Consider the following 27,167-nt stretch of genomic DNA (forward strand, 5'->3'; position numbering starts at 1 on the left):
AAACTTAGCTTAAATTAATATTAAACTGTGTTTTATTGGATTTTCATGTTTTACCTATCTGCTTTTAATACTTGCTTTATTAGAATTGATAAAGAATGAATTAAATAATAAGATATCATAACCACGCTACGCAAGCGAATACGTGATCGAGACGAAATTTATTAACTTTGTCGTGACCGCGCTACACAAGTGAATCCGCAGTCATGACAAGGATTATTAGCACGCTATGACTTTTGAAAAAATTACTACATTTGAGAAAATTAAATTTTTTTTGAAATTTATTAAAAAGTTACTATCGCACTACGCAAGCGAATCCGCGATTATGAGAAATAATTAAATTATAAAGTAACTAAACCTATTGGATAAGGTATGAGATTATTCGATTAATTTATTGAATGTTAAAAATTACGGTACGCAAGCGAGTTCGTGAATGAAAAAAAATTAAAGCGCTCATGTAAGTTGCCCAGCGTTTAAATTAATTATTAAAAGTAATTAGGTTATTTTAAATAAAAAAAGGAATCTATATTTTTATTGAAAATTAATTATACAAACAACCAAGGTATTTTAAAAAATTTGGGCCAGCTTTTATTAATTTCAAGAACGGGCTACTTTAGAGTTTTGGCTATTGTAATGGCATTAGGTCACTCTCTTGACTCATGGGCTGCTGGCCCATTTTTGAATCTGTTGGTATTTGAGTTAATTACTCATGGTCTTGGAACAATACTTGGGACAAGCAAACGGCTCAACTAATTCAACTTTTTCACAACCGAGGAAGAAAATTCCAGAAGCTTAAATTGATGCTAGTATTCATGGCAAAAGAAAAGTATTTAATTAGTTACTTTATTTATTTATAGCAAACAAACCAACGAACTAATGACATATGCACCATGAATGTTTTTTTAACTTGAACACAAACTTAAGGGATTACGTTCTTAATGAACTAAACACACATAACCTTAGATTTTTTATTTATTTTTAAAAAAATGATGATGTATCATTTTTAAAAGACAACCTGCCTTGATACTAAAAACTTTAGCCATTTAATATGACTATGGATACTTATTTAATCATTAAAGAAAAAACATGAAGTACATGAAACCAAGTAACAACTTGAGCCAAGGAAAACTATACTTTTTCACTCTCAATAATCAAGCTCAACTTCAAAACACAAATAAGCACCAGATCATTATAGATAAAAGAACCCGACTACAAGTCTAATATTTACAAAGAAAAGAAAAATCAGTTTAACTTGCTAACAGTAAAGTATAATCTTTGAACTATTTTTTTCCAATGTCAAAACTTAATTTAAGAAAATAAAAATGAATCAAATATCCAACATTTTAGCACATAAATTTGTTTGAGACATAAGACATATCCACGAGAACAACCAATCAGTATTCGTCTATTTTCTTTAACTAAACAACACTAGAACATGCTAAAAACACATGTCATGTTCATTAATAAAAAAAAACAGCATTACACAAGTTTGAGGCTTACCTACGTTGCAGAGGAATCAAAATACAGTGATATGAAATGAAGTCCAGCAGCAATGACAGCAGAAAACAGCAACAAACAGTACCTTGCAACTCGAGAAAATGACCCAGAAATACCGACGAACTAAACCAGAAAATTCAGCAACTTTTAACAAGGAAAAAACTAAAGAAACCGACTTAAGAACCTTTCTTTTGGACAATTTTTGCTTTCTGTATACTCACTCCACAGCTCTCAAATTTTAGCTAACTTTTGGATGTTCAGTTTTTGAGTTGTATCTTTTTTTTAGAGTGTCAAGGATGATCTCTCAATGTAAGATAGAGTGTCTGTTAAGTGTGGGGAGAGCAGCCCCTTAAATAGGCAAATAAAGTCACTTTTTGGATAGATTTTGGTTCACCAAAAATCTGTCCAAAAAAAAAGACTGACTTTGTGTGCTAAACACTGTTCAAAATATGTTCAAAAGGTGAAAACACATCCTGAAAATATATTATGTCAGAAGCAAGGAGAAAAACAAAATCATTTCAGCCACCCTACTAGTAAAAAGTATGCTACTATTATCCTATTTTGTGATAAAATAACTTAAACTTCAGATTTTAACCATCAACACCAAACTACTTGCTCAACACAAATCAAATTTAAACAACTATGGCCTGACAAAGCATAAACGAGACTAAAAATATAATCGAACTAAGTATTCAAACCAACTTGATTGGAATGAATTCGATTTGTGCAAACTAATTACTAAACAAACAACTAAATTCACAAACTAAATGCTCAAACCAGAATGAGCATCGTTAACAATCGAACAACGACTAACAACAACTAAATAATCGGCTAACTAAGTGAATAATTTAACTAAACACTAAAGATCATGTTTAAATCAATAACAATCTAACATACAACTAAACTAAATAGAGATAACTAATTAAATAAACCTAACTTGAAACTCTAATTCACAAGAAACAACCAAAACAGAAAAAATCAAAAATTAGAAACCAAAATTAAAATCAGGAACTAACCTATTACTACTAAATAAAAATCAGAAATTAAGTACAGAGCTGACGGTTATACCTAACGAGCGTGCTTGAAGCTGTTCGAGCCACGAGAAGATGTCGGAGATGCTAAAAGGCGACTAAAATTCAAAACGTGGTGTTGGCCGGAGCTTCAAGAATTTGGGCCAAAAAGCGGCGGCTAAAGTTTCCTAAATCTAAAATTCAAGGAGTTTGAAGGGGGTTTGAAGGAATTGGTTTGGAGATATGGGAAGAGGAGGTTGTGGAGATTACATGGTGTGAATTTGGAGGTGTTTGGAGGTGGTCCGCCGCTGGTGGGTGATTTCCGGCGGCGGCGGCGGAGAGAAGAGAGAGAGAGAGAGAGAAGAGAGAAAGAGTTATGGGAGAAATGAGGAAATTTTTCAGATTTTTGAGGCTTTAAATACCTCTTGAGAGATCAAATATGGACCATTAGATCAAGGGGTGATCAATGGGTGAGATTTGATCTTGGGTCACTTAATGAAACGAAGTAGTTTTGAGGCAAAACTATGTCGTTTCAGACCCTTTCAAGGGTAGCCCCTTATCTTGCACTTTTGGCCACTTTTTCTTTCAAATTTAGCCCAATTTTTTCCTTAATCCTACTTATTAAACTAAATTTACACAAATAAATAAATTAATTAAGTAACTTATTCAAATAATTAATTAACTAGATTAATTCACCAATTGAATAGTTAGTTAATTCCTAAAATGCACAAATTAAGAAAAAACTATTTTTTGGTATTTTTATGATAGGAAATATGCAATAAAAGACACAAAAATTAGGAAAAATAATTAAAGTAATAAAACACTAATAACTTTAGGAGGTGTTAAAACAGTACAAAAATTAGGTATTCACAGCTGCCCCTCTTTGCTCGAGAACATGAAAAGTGTTCGTGCAATAAAAAGTGAATGCCATGGCTAATTCTTGCTCACATATCACTCCAATGAAAGTATTTTTTTTTTTTGAAAAATGGTGACCGAACCCTGCTTCTGAGGTTGCCTACATATCCTTGTTTAGAGGAATCAGGTCAGTGTAGTTCTGGAAAAATTTGGTAGCTGGGACTACCAAACACTGGATTTAAAACTACTGCTGTTGCTGCTATTGTTATCATTGTTATTATTACTTGCTGCTTACATCAAAAGGAAAAGAGAAGAGAACTACATATGCCTCTCAAGTTATGAGTTACAAAATTCCTATCTATATGTCTTCTGGAGTCAAAATCTTGAGTCTTGACATACTCGCTTGTGTTGACTTTAGATTGGATCTTGATGCTCTTTGAAGAAAAGATTATGACTCAATTTCAATTGCTTGCTTTCCTGATCCGAAATTGAGAAGATGAATCTGGAGACGCCGAGTTGCTGACATATTATCAAAGTTGACTCCAACTATCTTGTGATCGAAAGACTTCTTTCTTATGATGGGAATTGGAACTGCAAGCTTTAAGTCGCTGCAATCTGTGCTCTATGGTTGGGGCCATGTAAAGCCATCAAAAACTAACAAAACGAACAAAAGTTTTCTTCCCCAGTTTGGCACTAGAAAATTTTTGTGAGTTATCAAAAAAAGCTATAAACTATCTAATTTGTTGAAATGAAGACAAAGGCAATAGTATAAACTAGCTATGTGAGGATATGCAACCACGAGGGGTAGTACCTTATGTTACCAAAGGAAATGGAATTAGAGGATGGTACCCTGCATTACTGAAAGGAACGTAATCAGGGGTTGGCACCCTGTATCACTAGGAAGGGATGTAACCAGGGGTTGGTACTTTGTATTACTGAAAGGAGTGTAACCAGTGGTTGGCACCCTGTATTACCGAGAAGGAATGTAACCAGGGGCTGGTACCCTGTATTACTGAAAGAAGTGTAACCAGGGGTTAGCATCCTGTATTATAGAAAGGAATGTAACCAGTGGTTGGTACCCTGTATTACTGAAGAGGAATGTAACCAAGGGTTGGTACCCTGTATTACTGAAAGGAGTGTAACCAGGGGTTGACACTCTGTATTACTGAAAGGAGTGTAACCAGGGGTTGGCACCATGTATTATCGAGAAGGAATGTAACCAGGGGTTGGTACCCTGTATTATTGAAAGGAGTGTAACCAGGGATTGGCACCCTGTATTACTGAGAGGAGTGTAATCAGGGGTTGGCACCCTGTATTACCGAGAAGGAATATAACCAGGGGTTGGTGCCCTGTATTACTGATAAAGTGCTGAATCCCTCTAGGCGAAAAGGGTTCTACGTGAGTTAAGCTAACGTAAAACAAGCCCAAGCGAAGAGTACTTCTACCCGGAAATATCCCCCTACGCGAAATAGTTCTACCCGAGTTAAGATACGAAAACAACCTGAGTGAAGAATGCTTCTACCTGGAAATATGAGCTGGATCCCCCTAGGTGAAAAGGTTCTACCTGAGTTAAGCTACGTGAAACATCTTGAGCGAAGAGTACTTCTACCCGGAACTATGAGCTGGATCCCCCTAGGTGAAAAGGTTCTACCTGAGTTAAGCTGCGTAAAACACCCTGAGCGAGGAGTACTTCTAGCCGGAACTATGAGCTGGATCCCCCTAGGCGAAATGGTTCTACTGGAGTTAAGCTACATAAAACACCCTGAGCGGAGAGTACTTCTACTCGGAACTATGAGCTGGATCCCCCTAGGCGAAATGGTTTTACCTGAGTTAAGCTACGTAAAACACCCTGAGCAAAGAGTACTTCTACCCGGAACTATGAGCTGGATCCACCTAGGTGAAACGGTTCTACCTGAGTTAAGCTACGAAAATGGGAGGTATGGACAGTAGTGATGCATGCTGAAAATAAAAGAAAAATGGAGATTTTAAGGAGCTTACGTTTGGTGACATTCGTCCTTTGAGAATCGCCATTCTGCACTTCTTTGTTCCTGCTACCAAAGAAAAATTTGTGAGTTTTCAAAGTGGTGGTCGGTTTGTGGCCTTGATGCCCTATTGTAATTTGAATTCACGGCTACTCCGCTATTGAAGAACTGATTCTATCAATGTGGTACCGATGTTCTCGGATATTCTATTTTGCATTCTGGAGACCTTGTTTTCCGATGTTGCCCCTGACTGTTTCATACTCGGATGCCCGTGGTACCGCTAACCCTTGTCCATAAGGCAAGGCAATGTTTTCCTTTAAAATCAAACTCAGTTGTCTTGCAACCAGTACCAGTTTTGGTCCGTAATGCTTATCAACTTTTCTCATGAAGCAGGTCTTGCTTAAGCGACCTTTTCAATTTCTTTGAGACACTTTGTTTGCCTTATCAAATGAGATCACAGATGGATTCTGCCTTCGCCAATGCCATATATGCCCCAAATTGTGCTCGATATTATGGGGAAACTGTAGCCAGTTTTGCAGTCATTTCTTTGCTTTGCTTTTGATGCAAGATTAGACCGAAAGGGACTCAAAGAAAAATTATGGGTAAAAACAGAAGAATAATTGAAGGTGATAAAGAACTGTGCTTAAACAAAAGGTGTCCCTTTTGGGGAAAGGAATATGGAGACTTATCTGGAAGTATGTGCCGACTTCAATGAATCATGACATGCATTTTGGACTAGACGCCTGATCCGTCTGAGCTGTCTAATTCTCAAAATCCATTATAAATGTTCATCTTGAAACTGTCTTGGTTGTGCTCATGCCGGGTATCGAAGACCCTCATTAGGCTAGTAGCGCCCTTTGCGGGTTTTTGCTAACTGACCTCTCTCATTTCTCTACTCATCGTCAACTTATGGTGCCCATTTGGGTTTTCACCAATAAGACTCTCATTTCTCTGCTCACTGTCGCCTTACAGTGCCCATACGGATTTTCACCGATAAGGCTCTCTCATTTGTTTTTCTTTTCCTAAGATACGACATGCGAAAGGTTGACCAATGCCCCTGGCATGGAGACTTCAAATATTCTCAAAGATCGATCAGAAGTTCTTAACAGGAAAAAGGCGAAAAGAACCTTGAACCGAATTACAACTTTTGGAACTATTTCTACAGAAAAAACCGTAAAATAAAACAAACTTCTGCCCCAGTTTTAGAGTATTGGGAATATGGATTTTTTTGCTGTGATGGGACTGAACCCAGGGTAAGGCTGCCTACGTATCCTTTCGGAATCAGGTCGGACGTAGTTCAATGGCTCAGAAAATTTGTTGTTTGACTTTTTTTTATTTTTTTTATTTTTTTTTCCTTTTTTTTTTGCTTTTGCAATTACACAGGTTCCAAAAAGTGGAAAACAAGGAAGACAAATACATCTCAAAAGGGGTAACAAAAGGGTGACACTTATTTGGAATAGCGAGCAATGATAGCCTTCGTCATCTCGATCTAAAAAAATCATGCGTGAAAGTTCCACAATGGGTATATATCAGACATAATATCTTTTGACTGCATCTGCGTTAATAGTCATGTCTGGTACCCGTCCTTCTTCATCTACCAAGTGCAAGGCCCCTTTTGGTAACACTTTCTTGATGATGTAGGGTCCTTGCCAGTTTGGGGCGAACTTTCCTTTAGCTTCTACTTGGTGTGGAAGAACGCATTTCAGAACGAGTTAGCCTACCTTAAAGTGCCTTGGACGCACTTTCTTATTGTAAGCACGTACCATTCTTTGCTGGTATAACTAGCCAAAGCACACTGCTGCTAGCCGTTTTTCATCAATCAACATTAGTTGTTCTAATCGGGTCTTTACCCATTATGTATCTTCAATCTCTAACTCCACAATGATCCGAAGAGAGTGAATTTCGACTTTAGCCGGTATTACAGCTTCCGTTCCATATACCAACAGATAAGGAGTTGCACCAATAGATGTGCGAGCAGTCGTGCGGTATCCCAAAAGAGCAAAAAGTAACTTTTTATGCCATTGTCTGGAACCTTGGATCATCTTCTTAAGAATCTTCTTGATGATCTTGTTCACCGCTACAACGAGTCAATTGGATTTTGGCCGGTAAGGGGTAGAATGGCGATGCATAATTTTAAATTGCTCGCATACCTCCTTCATCAAATGACTATTTAGATTGGCTGCATTGTCAGCGATAATGGTCTTTGGGATACCAAAGCGACAAATGATGTTGGAATGAACAAAGTCTACCATTGCTTTCTTGGTGACTGCTTTGAAAGTGACAACCTCCACCCACTTGGTGAAGTAATCAATTGCAACCAAAATGAATCTATGCCCATTTGAAGCCTTTGGCTCGATTGGCCCAATAACATCCATTCCCCAAGCAATGAAAATCCAAGGAGAGGACATGGGATGCAACTCCAAAGGTGGCGAGTGAATCATGTCACCATGAATCTGGCATTGGTGACACTTGCGAACAAAACTTAAGCAATCTCGCTCCATTGTAAGCCAATAATACCCTGCCCACAGAATCTTCTTCGCCAAAACATATCCATTCATGTGAGGTCTGCATACCCCTGAATGCACTTCACTCATGATCCGTTCAGCTTCTGTGGCATCTACGCATCTCAACAAGTTCAAATCTGGGGTCCTTTTGTACAAAATTTCCCCATTCAGGAAGAAATCGCCGACGAGCCGCCTTATAGTTCTTTTTTGATCTCCCTTGGCATGCTCTGGGTATTCTCTTGTTTTCAGGAATCATTTTATGTCATGATACCATGGTTCACCATCTGGTTCATTCTCAATTGTATTGCAGTAATCGTGTTGATTCCGAACTTGGATTTCTAGTGGATCGATATAAGTGTTTCCCGGATAAAGGAGCATTGAGGCTAAAGTAGCCAAAGCATCGGCTAGCTCATTGTGAAACCTGGGAATGTACCTGAACTCGATGGATTTGAATCTTTTGCTCAAATCTTGTACACATTGTCTGTATAGAATAAGCTTGATGTATCGAGTCTCCCATTCGCCTTGGGCTTGCCGGATAAGCAAGTCAGAATCTCCCATAACCAATAGTTCATGCACATCCAGATCGAGGGCCGTTTTCAAACCCATGATATAGGCTTCATATTCTGCCGTATTATTGGTACAGAAGAACCAAAGTCGGGCTGTTGCAGGGTAATACTGTCCAATAGGTGAGATGAGGATTGCCCCGATCCCAACTCCTTTGATATTGACAGCTCCATCAAAATATATTTTCCATACAGAGTTGTAGTCTGGAACTACTTCCTCTATTGAGTTGACCTTTTCGTCTGGGAAGTATGTGGTAAGTGGCCTGTACTCATCATCAACTGGATTCTCTGCCAAATGATCGTCCAAAGCCTGTGCTTTCATCGCGGTGCGAGTGGCATAGACGATGTCGAACTTTGTGAGCCGAATTTGCCATTTTGCGAGCCTGCCAGTGAGCATTGGCTTTTGGAAGATGTACTTCAGAGGATCCATTTTGGATATGAGGTAAGTAGTATAGGGCAAAAGATAATGTCTCAACTTCTGAGCGACCCAAGTCAAGGCACAACATGTCCTTTCTAAAAGGGTGTACTTAACCTCATAATTGGTGAACTTCTTGCTCAAATAATATATTGCCTGTTCCTTTTTTCCTGTTGCATCATGTTGCCCCAGAACGCATCCAAAGGAATTATCCATCACCGATAGATATAAAAACAAAGGCCTACTAGGTTCAGGTGGGACCAGTACAAGGGGTTGTGACAAATAATCTTTGATCCTGTCAAAAGCATTTTGGCAATCATCCGTCCACTTAATAGCATCATCCTTTTCCAGCAACTTAAAGATGGGCTCGCACATGATTGTGAGCTGAGCAATGAACCTACTGATGTAGTTCAACCTCCCGAGCAAACTCATGACTTCCTTTTTGTTCTTCGGGGGTGGCAGATCTCGAATGAACTTTATCTTAGATGGATCCAATTCGATGTCTCTCCGGCTCACTATAAAATCGAGGAGTTTCCCAGATGGAACCCCAAATGCACACTTGGATGGATTAAGCTTAAGGTCATACCTTCGAAGCCACTCAAAGAACTTTTTAAAAATCGCGCACATGATCAGCCTGTGTGTTTGATTTTATGATGACATCATCGACATATACTTCAATCTCTTTGTGCATCATGTCATGGAAAATGGTGGTCATGGCCCACATGTAAGTTGCCCCTGCATTCTTCAAACCGAATGGCATGACCTTGTAACAATAGGTACCTCACGGAGTGGTAAAAATGGTCTTTTCTCCATCGTCCTCATCCATTAGAATCTGGTGATATCCGGCATAGCAATCCACAAAAGATTGTATCTCATGATTAGAGTAATTATCTATAAGTATGTGGATGTTTGGTAAAGAAAAATTATCCTTTGGGCTTGCTTTGTTCAGGTCCCTATAGTCAACATAGACTCTGGTTTTTCCGTCCTTCTTCGGCAAAGACACAACTTTTGCCACCCAGGTGGTGTATCGTACGGCTCTGACAACATTGACGCTCAATTGCTTTATTATTTCCTCTTTGATTTTATCACACATGTCCGTTTTAAATTTTCGTTGCTTCTGTTGGACTGGTGGAAAATCAGGATACGTTGGAAGCTTATAAACCACTAAATCGACGCTTAAACCCGGCATATCATCATAAGACCAAGCAAACACATCTCTGTACTCAAATAAAAGTTGAATCAAGGCATCTCTAGTTTTTTGTTCAATGTGAATGCTTATCTTTGTTTCTCTGACTTCTTCATGACCTCCGATATTAATTGGCTCAGTTTCATTGAGGTTAGGCCTGGGCTTGTTTTCAAATTGTTCCAACTCTCTTTTTATTTCCTCAAAAACCTTATCTTCATCATATTCGACCTCTTGATGCAATATTTCGAAATTAGACAGCTTTTTGAGATCTGGGCGTGAATTTCGCATGCATGTCATGTTATTAAAGCCGACATTAACAAAATTGAAATGGAAATAAAATGGCAGGAATTAGGAAAAGGAAAAGATACAAAACTTAATACAAAAATGAACTGCATTTCATTGAATTTGAAAGGATAGAAGGGTTAACATCAAAATAAAACAATCATATTAAGATATTTGGATTACAACCCTGAAAGTAACCCAAAGTATAAAAGAAAGAAGCTGCAAAAGTCAACTACTAAGACTCCTTCCTTGTAGGGAGAGGAGTTGCTTCCCAGTTATTGAGCATGGTGTCTAGGACAATTAATTGCAAATCGGCACGACTGATGCCTTCACCAGCCTGGATCATATTCACTTCAGAAAATATCTGGCTGAAAATTTCATCAATGTTTGCATGCGCCGTGGAATTTTGATCCTCTTTGAATCGTGGCTTGACAAGAGTGTAGAAAATGTGAGAGATAGGTTGCTGCAAGACCCACCCATGCTTTTTGCGGTGCTTGGCTTTGTCTTCGTTTGCTTGTGTTGTCCTGAAGCCTAAACCAAAAGTACCCCCGTTACTGAACGGAGAAATGGGTTCTGAAATTCCTTGCATTGATGCCCCCAAGCCTTTTCCGGGCTCATAACCTTGTCTCATCATAAGTGCATCCACCATTACAGATGTGGCGGAGAGACGAGGATGCAGAATGGGCTTTCCTTCCTCAACATAGTCCACAACAATCACTTCGAAAGCCTGATAGATAATAGACTCACATCCTTCCTTGGCCTCAATACATGGGATTAACGGGTCTTTATAAATGGATGACTCGTCTTCTCCGTGAACAATAATTTCTTTCCTGTCGTGCTCGAATTTGAGCATCTGATGCAAGGTGGATGGCACAGCTCGGGCCGTATAAATCCATGGCCTTCCAAGAAGAAAGTTATAAGAAGTTTCCATGTCCACTACTTGGAAGACAATTTCAAAATCAATAGGCCTAATCGTCATGGTGAGGTTGATCTCCCCAATGGTATCTCTCGCTGAGCCATCAAAAGCCCGGATGCAAACATTGTTGGGTCAGATTCTGTCTGTATTGATCTTCATGCTTTTCAAGGTAAAGAGAGGGCATACATCTACACTCGAGCCTCCATCAACCATGACTCGCTTTACATAATGCCCCTCACATTTGACAATCAGGTGCAAAGTCCTATTGTGCCCGGCTCCCTCCTCGGGAAGTTCATCATCAGAAAAGGAAATTTTGTTCACCTTAAAAAATCTATTGGCCATATTCTCTAATTGATTCACGGTGTCCATGTAAGTGAAGCTGCCTCTGCCAGACTACTCAACTCATAAGCACGCCACCACTGATAGGCTGCTCCTCTAAGCTGGAATGCAGTAAAAGAAACCCCACTCGACTCCTCTACACCCATAGTACGGAGAATACGGTGACACTCCTCCAGAAAACCCTAGGCATCCTCTGACACCAATCCACTGAAGGTAGGAGGGTGGTACTTCTTGTACCTCTCAAGTCTGAGCTGCTCCGCTTCAGAAGCTACTGCCCTAACCTCGGGCTGAGCTGGAGCTACCGACTGCATTGGTATAATCTCTGGAACCTGGTCGACCTGAACCCGCTGCTCAAGAGTATCGGCAACGGGAGTCTGTGCTCCTCCCTCGGCCTGAGATATGGCAGGAGAAAGTGGAATCAATCCAGCCTGAGCTAAGGTGCTGAACATGCTCAGAAATTGGGCTAGAGTCTCCTGGAGGGCTGGTGCAACAACAGGTACCTCAGGTGCCTGCCCTCCAGCTGGAGCTACTGGGGGATCCTCTGTAGCAGCTCGTACGGGTGCTCTGGCTGCACCGCGTGGACGTTCTAAGCCTCTACCCCTGCCCCGGCCTCTCACGGCTCTAGCAGGGAGCACGGGTGCCTGTCATCAGATCCGCCTGTACGTGTCCTCACCATGTGTGAGAGAATAGAAGACAAAGTTTAGAATTTTTGATGTCAACAAATTTCGCACGATAAGGAATCAAAGAAGTATTGTTTTTCCTAACAGTTTCATAGCCTCCTGAAGATAAGTACAGATGTCTCTGTACCGATCCGCGATACTCTAATAAATCGGCTTGTGACTCACGACACCTTTAAACCTAGAGCTCAGATACCAACTTGTCACGACCCAAACTCCCTCCGTATAACGTCGTGACGGCACCTAGTCTCTACGACTAGGTAAGCCTAATAAATTATGAAAAATAATAAAACGAAAGTAAAACTTGGCAACTAACAACAGTAGATAACCGAATAACTAGTAACAATGCCGCCCGACATGTACTATAACCAATACTCTATAAATAGTCCATCTTCTCAAAACTCGAAATATCGTAAGTCACAAGCTACAGAAAGAAAATAACATCTCTATACACCAGAGTCTAATAAAAGGAATACAGGAAGTGTTTGACATATGGGAGAATAGAGGGGGACTCCTAGGTCTGCGAACGCGGCAAATGTACCTTGAAGTCTCCGTACAGCAGTAAGCACTCTCAGCTAATAGCGGGGCTGATAAGAAGTACCTGGATCTGCACAAATAAACATGTGCAGAAGAGTAGCATGAGTACACCACAACGGTACCCAATAAGTGCCAAGCCTAACCTCAGTCGAGTAGTTAAGAGGTCAGGTCAGGCCCACTGGTATATAATAAATAAAGTAGGGGAATATAACAGTATATTAAGAGACTGGAATTTAACAAAAGGAAAACACAGCAAAAATAATAGTAAAATATAGGGGTAAACAGCAGGGGATCTCCCGAGATACCGTCTCGTAGTCTCGAAGTAAAGAAGCAAAGAGATCTCACGAGGTACAGCCTCGTAGTCTCAAAAGTAAATGTGCAAGGAGAACTCCCGAGGTACCTCCTCGTAGTCTCATAATTAAATATGCAGGGAGAACTCCCGAGGTACTGCCTCGTAGTCTCAAAAGTAAATGTGCAGGGAGAACTCCTGAGGAACCGCCTCGTAGTCTCAAAAGTAAATATGCAGGGAGAACTTCCGAGATACCGCCTCGTAGTCTCAAAAGTAAATATGTAGGGAGAACTTCCGAGGTACCGCCTCGTAGTCTCAAAAGTAAATATGTAGGGAGAACTCCCGAGGAACCGCCTCGTAGTCTCAAAAGTAAACACACAGCTTAAACCGATAAATACGACAGCTAACAGCAAGATTTCTATAGTTATACTAATAAAGAACAAGGAAAAGCAGGAAATCAACTACGTATGCTTCACAGAGTTCAAATAAGCAGTTAAAGTACGTAGACATGCGATATTAGACTAAACATAATAACTACACATATTGGAATAGCTCAATTAAGAATGAAAACAGACTAATACTCATTTAAATGGTATAACTCAAATTAAAGGAAAAACAGGTTACTATTCAGTAAAATAAATCGGGTTTTACAACAAATAGCCTGTGTACGTACTCGTCACCTCACGTACACGGCGCTCACATATCACAACAGTACCAAATCCTAAGGGGATTTCCCCCACACAAGGTTAGGCAAGCCACTTACCTCGAACCAAGCTCAATTAATCAGTAAGAATGCCCTTTCCTCGATTATCCGACTCCGAATGGCCCAAATCTAGCCAAAAACAATTTCATACCATAAATACAACTATAATAGACTAATTTAATTAATGAAATTAAGACTTTAACAAGAATCTCGAAAATCGCCCCAAAAAGCCTCCCTGGGCCCACGTATCGGAATCGGGTAAAAGTCACAAAACTATGAACACCCATTTACTCATGAGTTCACTGGTACCAAAATTATCCAAATCCGATATCAAAATCTCAATCAAAACCCAAAATCTTAGTTGAAGAACTTCTTCCCATTTTTCCCAAATTTTTCACCCAAATCCGAAATTAAAAGATTAAATTAGTGATAGATTAGTGGGATATAACCAAAAACAAGTTAAGAATCATTACCCAATCGATGTCTCTGAAAATTCCTCAAAATCTTGTCCAAATCCGAGCTCTCTATCTCAAGTTTTGATAAAAATGGCTAACCCTCGTTTTTGGAAACTTTAATACTGCCCAGGCATCCCTTCTTCGTGAACGCAGATGAACCCTCGCGTTCGCGAAGCACAAACTTACTCTAGCCCGAAATCCTTCATCGTGAATGCCCTCATCTTAACTTCATCCCGAATGCCCTCAACTTTAATAATTGCCTCCAATATTGCAATTGGAGCAAAAGTCTTATCATAGTCTATGCCTTCATCTTAACTATATCCTTGAATCACCAATCTTGCCTTGTTCCTTGTAATTGTTCCATCTTCATCAAGTTTGTTTCTGAAGACCTATTGGTTGAGTTCATCTTGTATTGCATTCACCCTGTCTGTATCCTGCAAAGCTTCAACAATATTTTTAAGTTCAATAAGAGATAAAAAGGCATCAAAAGCACAAAGATTCTTCAATGAAGATCTAGTTTTGATTCCAGAGGTTGGATCAGTGATTATGTTCTCAATGGGATGAAAACTTTTATACTTGTAAGGTTTCACAATTAACTAGTTTCCCTTAGATGTTCCTTCAATATTTTGTTGCTGAGGAACAAATTCATGGACAGGTTCCCTCGAGATTTGAGGATCACTTCCTCTTTGTTCAGTTCCCCCTGTCAAGTTGCCCTGGGTGGAAGGACCTGTCTCATCACCAGTTCCTTTCTCTTGTACAACTTGAGTCTGGGCTGTAGTTTCATTTGAGTTTCTTACCAGCCTAATTGCTTCATCATCATATTCTTGCCTCTCAGAAAGAATGTTAGTTTCATCAAAAATCACATGTACACTTTCTTCTACACACATAGTTTTTTTGTTATAGATCTTATAAGCTTTACTATGTGAAGAATATCCCAAGAATACTCCCTCATCACTTCTGGGATCAAACTTACCTAGGGAGTCTTTACCATTATTATGCACAAAACACTTGCATCCAAATGCCCTAAGGTGGGATATGCTTGGCTTTCTCCCTTTAAGTAACTCATAGGGAGTCTTCTCAACAAGTGGTCTAGTCATGCACCTATTTACGATGTAACATACAGTGTTCACATGGGGCAGTTTACTAGAAAGAAGCATAGTCCTAGCCATTTCTTCCAATGTCCTATTCTTTCTTTCAACTACTACATTTTGTTGTGGAGTCCTAGGAGCAGAAAAATTATGATTTATGCCATGCTCATCATAAAATTCAGCAAATTTAGCATTCTCAAATTCAGTACCATGATCAGACCTAATTGATGCAAGTTGATTACCTAATTGTTTCTGAGTTTTTCTAACAAAAGAAGTGAACATGTCAAATGCTTCATCTTTAGATGTTAAAACAATGTCCAAGTAAACCTAGAGTAATCATCAACAAGCACCATCACATATCTCTTACCACCTCTGCTCATTGTTCTCATTGGTCCACAAAGATCCATATGGACAAGCTCCATCGTCCTGGTGGTGCTTACCACTTTCTTGATTTTGAAAGAAGATCTTACCTGCTTCCCCCTTGCATAAGCCTTACAAACTTTATCTTCCTTGAACTTAATGTTAGGCAGCCCTATCACTAAGTCCTTGGAGACTAGTTTGTTGAGTTGACTTAGACTGGCATGTCCAAGTCTCTTGTGCCAAAGGAGGGGATCATTATCCAACACATTTAAGCAAGTGGGTTCATTATCTGAAAGTGTGGACATATATACAACATATATGTTATTTACTCTCTTTCCCTGCAAAACTATTTTGTCAGTGGTAAGACTAATCACAAAGCATTTTGTAGAGGTCAACGCTACCATGTTACTTCTATCACACAATTGTAATATACTTATTAGACTGTATTTTAGACCATCTACCAAGTAGAAATTCTCAATAGAGTGAGAATCAATCTTACCTACTTTTCCAACCCCTATGATCTCACCTTTCTTCCCATTTCCAAAGGAGACATTACCTTCTTTAAGATCCTCAAGTGAAAGGAACTGGTTCTTACATCTGTCATGAGCTTTGAGCAACTACTATCCATGTACCATATTTGGCTGCTCCCCTTCACTTGGACCTGCAAAAGGAAATCAGAGGTTAGTTTTAGGAACCTAAACTAGTTTTGGTTCCTTTCTATAGGCAAAAGGATGAATCAAATTCTTTTTAGCCCAACTTGGCAGCCTATTCTTCCCTTGAACAAATTCTGTGTTCTTTTGACTTGCCTTTTCTTTTGCAGTGCATTCACTTTTATAGTGACCTGTTTTACCACCGTGTGTGCAAATCTTGTTCCCAGGAAGTGTGAGGTACTTGCTTTTGGGATCCCACTTAGGTGCCAGGTTCCCAAAGCCAAGTCCTCTTCTGTTGCTACTATGGTGTTCTTGTAGCCATGAAAGTGCATCGGAGGACCTGTTCCATTTACAAGTTCTATCTAGCTCATGTTTGACCTTGCTTAGATCCTCCTTTAGGATTCTTACCTGCTCATCCCTTTTATACAACTCATCTTTCATTCCTAAGATCGTGTAAGTCTACTCCAAGCATACTCTAATTTCTGTGCTTATATATGTCTCGATATGAAGGCCCATTTTGTATGACGAAAAGATACTAAAATTTCAATAGATATTATGTTCTAAAATCATAGTATATAATTTCAAAAAAAGTGCAATAAGTTATGTGATAAGAACACGAAAAGTCAAGTTTAAATCTTGAATCTTCCTCTAATTACTGGTCATACGTATGATAATGACAGAGATGATTATCGAGATTTTGTGGAGATTTGTTTCAAACATTTTGGAGATAGAATTAAGCTATGGGCAACCATGAACGAGCCATGGATTTATTCAACAATGGGTTACGATGGCGGTTCTTTGGCGCCTGGCCGGTGTTCAGCGTGGAGGAACAATAACTGCTCCGCCGGAAACTCTGCTACTGAGCCTTATATAGTCGGACACAATATGCTTCTTGCTCATGGAGCTGCTGCCAAGCTATACAGAGAAAAATACAAGGCGAGTTTTAATATTTATCCTTGAACTACTAAAAATAAGTCATATTTTTCTTTCGTTTAATTAACTTTTTGAACATTTAAATTTCTACCGTTATACTATGGATAATAAGTCATATCTTTGGTTATCATGCAACTACAGCCAACTCAAAAAGGTGAAATAGGAATTGTATTAGTGTCACATTGGTTCGAGCCTTTCTCCAACAAACCAGAGGATAAGAGAGCATCTAAAAGAGCTCTAGATTTTATGCTTGGATGGTAAGAATATGTAACTATACATTATACTTAATACAAAAAATATTTTAATTAAATTCATAGTTTATATATAAAAATAATAAAAACAAAAATGAGAAATATATTATGGTGACAGGTTTTTGCACCCATTGACTTATGGAGATTATCCAAGATCCATGAGGAAACTCGTTGGAAAGCGACTACCAAAATTCACCCCAAAAGAATCTAAATCGGTGAAAGACTCCTTTGATTTCCTAGGAATGAATTATTACACCTCAAATTTCGCAGCTCCTCTTTCTACGCCACCAAATACTGTGAATATCAGCTCCCTAACTGATAATCAAGTCAATTAAACGAGTAAGCTTTTGGAATTATACATTCAACACTTAGAATTAAAGCATACCTTTATCTTTCTTTTTTTTGAATTTTCATATTTGTATCATTTCTCTGTACCTGCAAATTTGATTTTATAAATTTTCACAATTTAGCCTTTTGATTTTTTTTTTTTTTTTTTGGTGGTTTTCTTCTTCTTCCTTTTTATCATTTTCTAAAATTATTTTATGTTTTTGTAGCTTCACGAAACGGACGGTTGATTGGTGATCCAGTAAGTGTTCTCACTCAATTGATACTTCAGCTTACACCATCTCATTTTCTTTTTTAATTCGTTTGACCTCTTTAATCTCAACTAATGGTGTATTTCCAAATTTTGTTACAAATAATAATTAAATACTTGACAGTCAGAAAGTAGATATGATAATTTTAGGTTCGTGTTTGCAAATTATGATAGTATTAATTTGAACTACAGGTAATTTAGAAAAATAAAATGGTTGACTTTTTTTTTCGACATTCTCTTTCACAATTTGGATAATTTTTAATGTCCGCAGACTGGAGTCAGTATTTTTTTTGTTGCTCCAAGGGGGCTTCAAAAGCTTCTCGTTTACACAAAGAATTATTACAAGAATCCAACTGTTTACGTCACAGAGTGTGGTAAGCAATATTTTTTATTGAACTTATATATTTTGATCAAGACTTTAGTATTTAAACGTCTCTGATTTTCATCTTACTTCCTAATTTGAAAATCGTTTTGGCATTGTCATCAGGAATGAGGGAGTCTGATATTAATGAAGTTGCAAAAGGTGTCAATGATGCTCAGAGGGTTGATTTCTACCAACGCCATATTAAGGCTCTTTATAGGGCTTTTAAGTGAGTCCTCCTTCATTTTGTTCGTATCATATATAATAGGGTTTTGTATATTTAAACCTTCACCACAGAGTACAATGGACGGCTGGAATCTCGTCACCCCTAAGTTAGAGGCGTTATAACCTGTTTCGCCAAGCTTCTCCGTGGTCAAAAATACCTTTTTAAAAAAAATATTTTTTTCCAAATTTGAAGTGTTTGGCAAGCTTTTAGTAGAAGCAGAAGCAGTTTTGGAAAGGTAGAAAAACGTAAATTCTTCCCAAAAGCACTTTTCTGAAAAACGCTTTTGAGAAAAATACACTTAGAATCACTTTTTATAAGATTGGCCAAACATTAATTGTTGCTCAGAAATACTTTTCAAATTAATTAGCCAAATAATAAACTGCTTCTTACCAAAAGTACTTTTAAAAAAAGTACTTTTAATTAAAAAAATACTTCTCAAAATAAGCTGATTTTAGAAGCTTGGCCAAACAGGCTAATTAGGCTATTAATTAGTGATTACACCTCAAATCTTAATAATAGAAAATCTTTTGATACGAAATACTTTACTTCCTTAGACACGAAGTCAGATTAGTCGGACCACTGGATTTTGAATATTCGTCAAATGTTTAAAGCAAAAACATTGAAAAATAAACCTTTAATTTTTTTCCTTTCAAATTTGGCAGAATGATATAAATTTTTGTTTTCCTTTTCCAGGGAAGGAGTGAACGTTAAGGGTTTCTTTGCATGGTCATTTTTCGACAACTTTGAATGGGGCTCAGGATACACGCAGAGGTTCGGCATCAATTTCATAGATTACAAGAATAACCTAAAAAGATACCCCAAGCGTTCTGCCCTTTGGATGAAGAAATTCCTTCTCAAATAAAGTTATCATGCATGATTGTTCGTTATTTGCATCAAATTTTGAAAAGGTTATTTACAATTGGTGTTATATTCATTATCTGGTGGTTTTTGAAAAAGGGAGTGTGCTCTTGTAATAAAAGGAGACGAAATAAAATTGTACCAGTATGATTCGTATTTTGTACCAACTCTCAAGTGATATGGAGAAGCAAGGAATTAGAGAAAGAAAAAAGTGTTCATTTGTGCAACTTATGGGAAAGAACGAGAACTTGTAGTTTCTGTTTTTTGTAGGGGTTGTTGTCAATGATATTATAGGACGTAGATTGAAACTAAAAAGTTTCAAGCTCGGATTCAATCAATGGCATAGGAGGAAAACCTGTAATTAATAGGAAATGGTGCATGAATCTGATTATTTTTTGTTAAATTATAATTAACTTGTACATTTGTATTTAAAGGTTTTAACTAGAATAATGTAATCTTAAAGATTTTTTGCCACTAATTGAACTTTGATGAAAGCACATGCTGAAGAACTATTACCTTAAAAAAAAAAAAACCAGGTGGGGAGGAGGGTGGGGAGGGGAAGAAGAGAGAGAAATGTCGAAAAACAGTAATAAGTAAATTAGGGGAATAGCCACTTTCTATCCCGCTAATCATCATTTAACTACTCTGGTAAAATAAAATTTAAAAGTACAAGAGGGGGTGAATTCTAGCCAAATTAAAATCTTAGTCGACTTGAAGAGGAATCAGTCGGCTAAACTTTCCCAGCAGGTTTGATTTGCAGCAGAAGTAAATTGCGTAGAGTTAAAAGGTAAAGACGTAGGAATTTTATACTGGTTCAGTACCGGTGTGGTACCTACATCCAGTTCCTTTGGGTCACAAGGGTTCTCTTAGATCTTTAATAATTCGTTATAACAGTAGTGGTTTTGTATCGTTCACCACCGACGATTTTCAGCAACTGTGTTTGTCTAAACTTGACAACTCTTGTTTTATTTTCTAACTCTTCCTACCTTTTATGACACTTGTAAACTCAAGAATACATTGTTTGTACTAGGAATTAGAAAGGTATAGAAACAGTGGTAAGTTGCGTAGCTTTTCCTTCTGACTTTTACTCTTCTTATATGAGAGTCTTGAGATCTTGCAATCTTCCTTTTGAGCTAGCCGTTGCAGATTGACCATTGATTGAGGCAAGAATATTTTAGGAGTTTTGACCCAAGGGTTGCATGTGAATCCTTCTCAAGAGATGGGCTGGATTCAATGATCTCCTTCACTTCTGCACTCCTTGATGAAGGGAGTGATTTGCGATTCAACTTGATAGATTAATCACTAGAATCTTTCGATTTCTTTTACCAAGCTTATCCTTGAATTACGAACTGGCTTCCCATAACAGCTGCACTTGATCTTGTTTCCATTTTTATAGCATTGATAACTTGATTTCCTTTGGCTCCCTTTGATTTAGCATTGCCATCCTGATTTCCTGCAATCAAGTAGATTAGATTAGATTTGCACTATTGTCATCATTGAAACTTGGGTGTAACAATTTTTTCCTTATTGATGATGACAATCAAAAAGAGTAAACAGACTACACTTCCCTTTTATGTGAGGGCTCCCCCTGATTTTGTGCACACACTTAAATTTTGATGTCACATGTCGTTGTTGCTCCCCCTAAGTTGTTGCGCTGCTCTACTTTACTCTAATGTTTCTCCTCCTTTGACATCAATAAAAAAGAAAGAAGAAGGTGCAGGCCGAAAGTAATATGTAATATGGCAGATAATAAATATAGCAGTTAGTGTAGCAGATATTATGCCTTCAGTTGAGGGACATAGTGATGTTTCTCACAAACCAAGGCAAAAGCAAACAAAAAAAAAACACATCGGCCTTAGTTCCTCCCGATAAAGTATTTCAGGTTATTGATCACTTTGGTGCAGAAAGAGTCATAGGAGGTTTCAACTTCTTTGGTGAGTTTGTCCATCTTCTCTGTCATGGAGTTGAATGCCATGATTCCTTGCCTATTTGTGGCTTCCATATCCATCCTAAGCTTAACCACATATGTACTTATTTCTTTAGTGACCTCCCTGGTCTTGTCCACATGTTCTTTCATGGCAATGGGCATGGTTTTTTCCCCGTCTAGTCCTTGTTGAATTTGTTGTAAGTTGTTGGTAGCAGTCGATTGAGGCTCCGGTGGTTCATTAGTTGGATCAACCTATACTGGAGTGCTTCCAATCTTGTCACGTCTAACCCATCCATCTTCACTTAAAGTGTAGCCCATCATAGCAAATGTTGTCTTATCATAGGTGTTTGAGATATACTTGGGAGAGAAGGGTGCCATATCAACCTTCATTACTTCAAGAATATGTGAGATAAGCAGACCATAAGGTAAATAAGCAACATAGGAAGATATGTCCCTGATACTTTCAAGCATATACTGACGAATCCACACAAACCAGTCAAGTCTTTTGTTGTTCACAAGATAGTATAGGATAAAAATATCCCTAGTGGTTAAAGTTCCAAAAGACCCAGTCATATGAAGAAGAGTAGGAGAAATCATGTGAGCTAATACACGATGTTCAAACTTAAGAATTTTAGGGCCAATGTCAGGGGGGTTTCAGACAGAAAAGCTTTTGCTTCGTCTAGGGACACTTCGAAATATTTTGGCCAGAAATTTTGAACAAAAACATCATACCCATGGAACTTAGCAGAAAAAATTTTCTCAAATTGATAAGCATCAAGAACAATATGACTACCTAGGACCATTGACTCTAAGTCATCCTTGTTATTTACAAATAAATTTTCATAGAACATTCTCACAGGTTCTTCATACACAGTGTTTCCAACAGTATCAAATAGAGGACAAAGGCGTTGAAAATCAAAAATTGAAACCTAATCATAATGAATATCTATCATAAGAGAGAGAGGCTTACAGAGCACCCATAGGCCATAGATATTTACTTATAATATTCAAACCTCGATTTCTCAGTTGGACCGTAGAAGTTCAATTTATCCTCTAGCCCAAAATCAGTGCTTTTCACTTTCCCTTTCTTGCATGTAGGTTTTTTGGGGTTTGATCCATAGGCCTCTTCCCAAATTTTTCTGGCTTAGATTTTGATCCTCTAATGAGTCACTACTCTTATTATTAGTTTTGAGAAGGTCTGTGTCAAGCGATGGCTCAAGGTCGATGGTTTCTTCAGGGTTTTGGGGATTTTTGGAATCGTCTGCTTCGTCTTGTGACAGTAGAGAATGAGAGGTTTCTCTTAGCCATGGTAGTGTAGTTTGGTGAGGAGTGATGAAGAATGGGAGAAGAAAAGGGTACTTATTTAGGCACTTGGAAGATTGAAGGGTTGCATCGGTTAGAGGAAGGTTGGGTACAGACAGAAGTGACACCGAAGGTAATTATTGCACTCACATCAAATTAATGAAACTCATCAATTAAGCAAACTAAAAAAGGAAGTAAAATATTTTGTTAATATACAAAAGATTTTTATGCAATAGTCAGAATACCAATCTTACTACGCAGTTGACAAAAACATTCTTCCAAAAGAGGTTTTGTAAAAATATCAGCAAGTTGAAACTCGGTACTAATAAATTCTAACATTATATCACCTTTAGCAACATGATCACGAATAAAATGATGCTTAATTTATATTTTCTTTGCCCTATAATGATGCACATAATTTTTTGATAGGCATATAGCACTCGTATTATCACAAAAAATAGGAGTAGAAGTAAGATTTAGATCATAATCAAGAAGTTGATGCATAATCCAAAGAATTTGAGTGCAACAGCTTCCAACAGCTAAATACCCTGCTTCAGTAGTTGATAGGGCAACACAATTTGTTTCTTGCTATGTCGGGAAATTAGTGCATTTCCCAGTAGTTGGCAAGTTCCATAGTGCTTTTCTAGTCAGTCCTAATTAAAATCTTAGACGACTTGAAGAGGAATAAGTCGGCTAAACTTTCCCGGCAGGTTTGATTTGCAGCAAAAGTAAATTGCATAGAGTTAAAACGTAACGACCCAAAATTTTTATACTGGTTCAGTACCAGTATGGCACCTACATCCAGCTCCCTTGGGTCACAAGGGTTCTCTTAGATTTTTAATAATTCGTTACAACAATAGTGGTTTTGGATCGTTCACCACCAACGATTTTCAGTAAACAATGTTTGTCTAAACTTGACACAACTCTTATTTTATTTTCTAACTCTTCCTATATTTTGTGACACTTGTAAACTCAAGAATAAAGTGTTTGTACTAAGAACTTGAAAGGTATAGAAACATTGGTAAGTTGTGTAGCTTTTCCTTCTGACTTTCAGTCTTCTTATATGAGAGTCTTGAGATCTTGTAATCTTTATTTTGAGCTAGCCGTTGCAGATTGACCATTGATTGAGGCAAGAATATTCTAAGAGTTTTGACCCAAGGGTTGCCTCTGAATCCTGCTCAAGAGATGGGCTAGATTCAATGATCCCCTTCCTTTCTGCATACCTTGATTAAGGGAGTGATTTGCGACTCAATTTGATTGATCAATCACCAGAATCTTTCGATTTCTTTTACCAAGCTTATCCTTAAATGTAACGACCCGACCGATCATTTTGAGTATTTGTAACGACCCGACCGATCGTTTTGAGTTACACTCCTTTAAACTATATGAAGTCTTGAATAAATTTCTATGAGGTATAATGACTTATGTGAATTATCAGTTTTGGTTTTAAGGTATTTCGGAGTTAGCTTGAAATAATAAATTCCTAGGGAGTGTCACGTTCGCGTATTGAGCGGGAACTAAGCATCGTGTTCGTGATGGATGGAACGCATTGCGTAGAAGGCATTAAGGCAGAGGCATTTTGTGCTTCGCGAACACGAGGGTGATGTCACGTTAGCGAAGGAGGAATTTGGATGGGAACTATTTTGTGCTTCGCGAACGCGAGGCACTGACCGCGTTCGCGAAAAAGAAAAGTCGGGGCAGTGAGTTTAAGTTCTGAAACAGTTTTTGATGGATTGGAGCTCGGGAAAAGGCGATTTTCAGGAGTTTTTAAAGGAAAACAGCGGGGTAAGTATTCTTAACTCAATATTGGTTAAATTACCCGAATCCATGGTTGTTTTTATCATTTAATTGGTGAATTGAGTTGGAAAAGTTTGAAAACCCTCTTGCTTTAAATTGAAGATTTGAGGGTCGAGTTGGAGTCAGATTTTGGTAAAATTGGTATGGTTAGACTCGTGGTTAAATGAGCTTCTGGATTTTATAACTTTTGTCGAGTTCCAAGATGTGGGCCCCATGGGCGATTTTTGAACTAAATTTTGGATTTTAATGGAAAATTATTATTTTCTTATGGAATTAATTCCAATGAATTTTATTGACTGAAACGAATTATTTATAGCCAGATTCGAGGTGTTTAGAGACCAATTCATGAGGAAAGGACATTGCAGAATAAGAATTTCACGGCTTGATGTAAGTAACACTTCTAAACTTGGTTTTGAGAGTATGAATCCCCGAATTTGGTATGATATGAATTGTTTGGAGGTGAGGCTAGTAATAAAGATCACGTTTAGGATGTGTGCCGATATTTTATGACCCATAGGGTCGTGATACTGTTGAATTAATTGTTCTAAAATATAAATTTCATACTCAGTAATAATTGTCTATTGTGAGGATATTTATGGGATTGAGTTGCGCAACGCAGTAAGCCATTTGGCTTTATATATGTTATTATTAAATGGATCGGGGCTTCCCGCCTGCAGCAGGCCAGAATGGCTTTATACATTATTATTGTTTTAGATCGGGGCTGCCCGCCTGCAGCAGGCCTTATTGGCTTTACTATTTTATGGATCGGGGCGGCCCGCCTGCAGCAGGCTTTATTGGCTTTACTATTTTATGGATCGGGGCTGCCCACCTATAGAAGGCCTTATTGGCTTTACTATTTTATGGATCGGGGTTGCCCGCCTGCAGCATGCCTTAAAGGCTTTGTTATTTTACGAATCGAGACTACCCGCCTGCAGTAGGCCATATTGGCTTTGTATTACGCTTGGGCTGAATGAGCCCCTCCGGAGTCTGTACACACCCCCAGTGAGCATAGATGATCATCGATATTCGGGATGGACTTCCCAGGGCATGGACTTGCCTTACTTACTACTTATATATATATATATATATATATATATATATATATATATATATATATATATATATATATATATATATATATATATATATATATGGGATGGATTTACCCAGGGCATGGACTTGCCTTACTTATTTGTATTATAATGAGTTATCTGGACATGGATCTTGTCAGTATTATTTATATTTGGGGATAAATTATCCCAGGGCTGGATTGGCCTTATACGGTACTAGGTGACTGACTGTCAGTCGATGTGTACTTATATAAGGGTTGGAACACCCCTGGGCTGGATTGGCCATAAACAGTACCGAGTGACCGGATAATTTATGACCAGTATTTACATGAGGTCTTTCTACTGAGATGTCATATGCCTCATATCATGCAGTATTGATCTATTTCAGTTGTATTGAGTTTAACTGTTGAACTTGAAAGCATGCCTACATTTCTGTACCATTATTTTTACTGGACTGTACCTGCGGAGCTCATCATTTCTTTCAGCCCAGAGGTTAGTCTTGTTACTTATTAAGTTAGTTGTGCTCATACTACACTCTGCACCTCTTGTGTAGATCCAGGTGCTCCCAGATACGACGACTGCTAGAATTCAGAGTTATTTCTGTTGGAGAGTATCAAGGTAGCTGCTTGACGACCACAGACTTGATTCCCATCTTGTTTAGTTATTATACTATTCTATATTTCAGACAGTGATGTTTATCAGTCAGACTTTGTATTCATTTAGATGCTCATGTACTCAGTAACACCGGGTTTTGGGAGTGATATATTTTAAATTTTGAGATTTTTTCCGTTGAATTTAGTTATTTCATTTTCAAATTTAAAAGAAATGGTGGTTTATTGGGATTTTTGGCTTGCCTAGTATTTAGATAGGCGCCATCACGACAGGTGAGATTTTGGGTCGTGACAAGTTGGTAGCAGAGCCTAGGTAACATAGGTCTCACGAGTCATGAGCAGGTTTAGTAGAGTCTTGCGGATCGGTACGGAGACGTCTGTACTTATCTTCGAGAGGCTACAGAACCATTAGGAAAAATTCACTTTCTTGTATTTTGTCGTGCAAATTTGTTGATTCTGGAAACTAAATTTCTGCTATTCTATTTTCTCACAGATGGTGAGGACACGTACTACCATATCGGACGGTCAACCACCAGTGCCACCAGTTAGGGCCGCGAGAGGTCGAGGCCATGGTAGAGGTCGGGGCCGAGGTAGAGGTCGAGGTGTAGCTCGTACCACAGTTGGATCACCACCTGTAGTACCACAAGTTGCTCCAGCTCAGGAGCAGATTCCGAATATAGCTGAGCCAACAGGATCAACTCAGGCACCAGTTGTACCCATTGAGATTCCAGACCTTCAGGAGACTTTGGCCCAGATATTGGCAACTTGCTCAGGTGGTTTCGGCTCAGGCCGCACCTGCTGCTTCTCAGGCCGGGGGAGGTACTCATACCCCCGTTTCCCGTTCTCCAAACTAGGTAGTACAGGGACTCCGGATACCAGGGGCACTACCAGCCTAGCCGGCTGCAGTTGTTCGGCCCCGATAGTTCCTGTT

General features: G+C 38.5%; 1 pseudogene; it reads left to right on the forward strand.

Moving 5' to 3' along the window:
* Positions 1-15,702: 15,702 nt before the first annotated feature.
* On the forward strand, positions 15,703-19,616 carry LOC104104465 (furcatin hydrolase-like; annotated as a pseudogene).
* Positions 19,617-27,167: the final 7,551 nt, after the last annotated feature.

Source organism: Nicotiana tomentosiformis, chromosome 1, assembly GCF_000390325.3.
Source record: "Nicotiana tomentosiformis chromosome 1, ASM39032v3, whole genome shotgun sequence".
Lineage (NCBI taxonomy): Eukaryota > Viridiplantae > Streptophyta > Magnoliopsida > Solanales > Solanaceae > Nicotiana > Nicotiana tomentosiformis.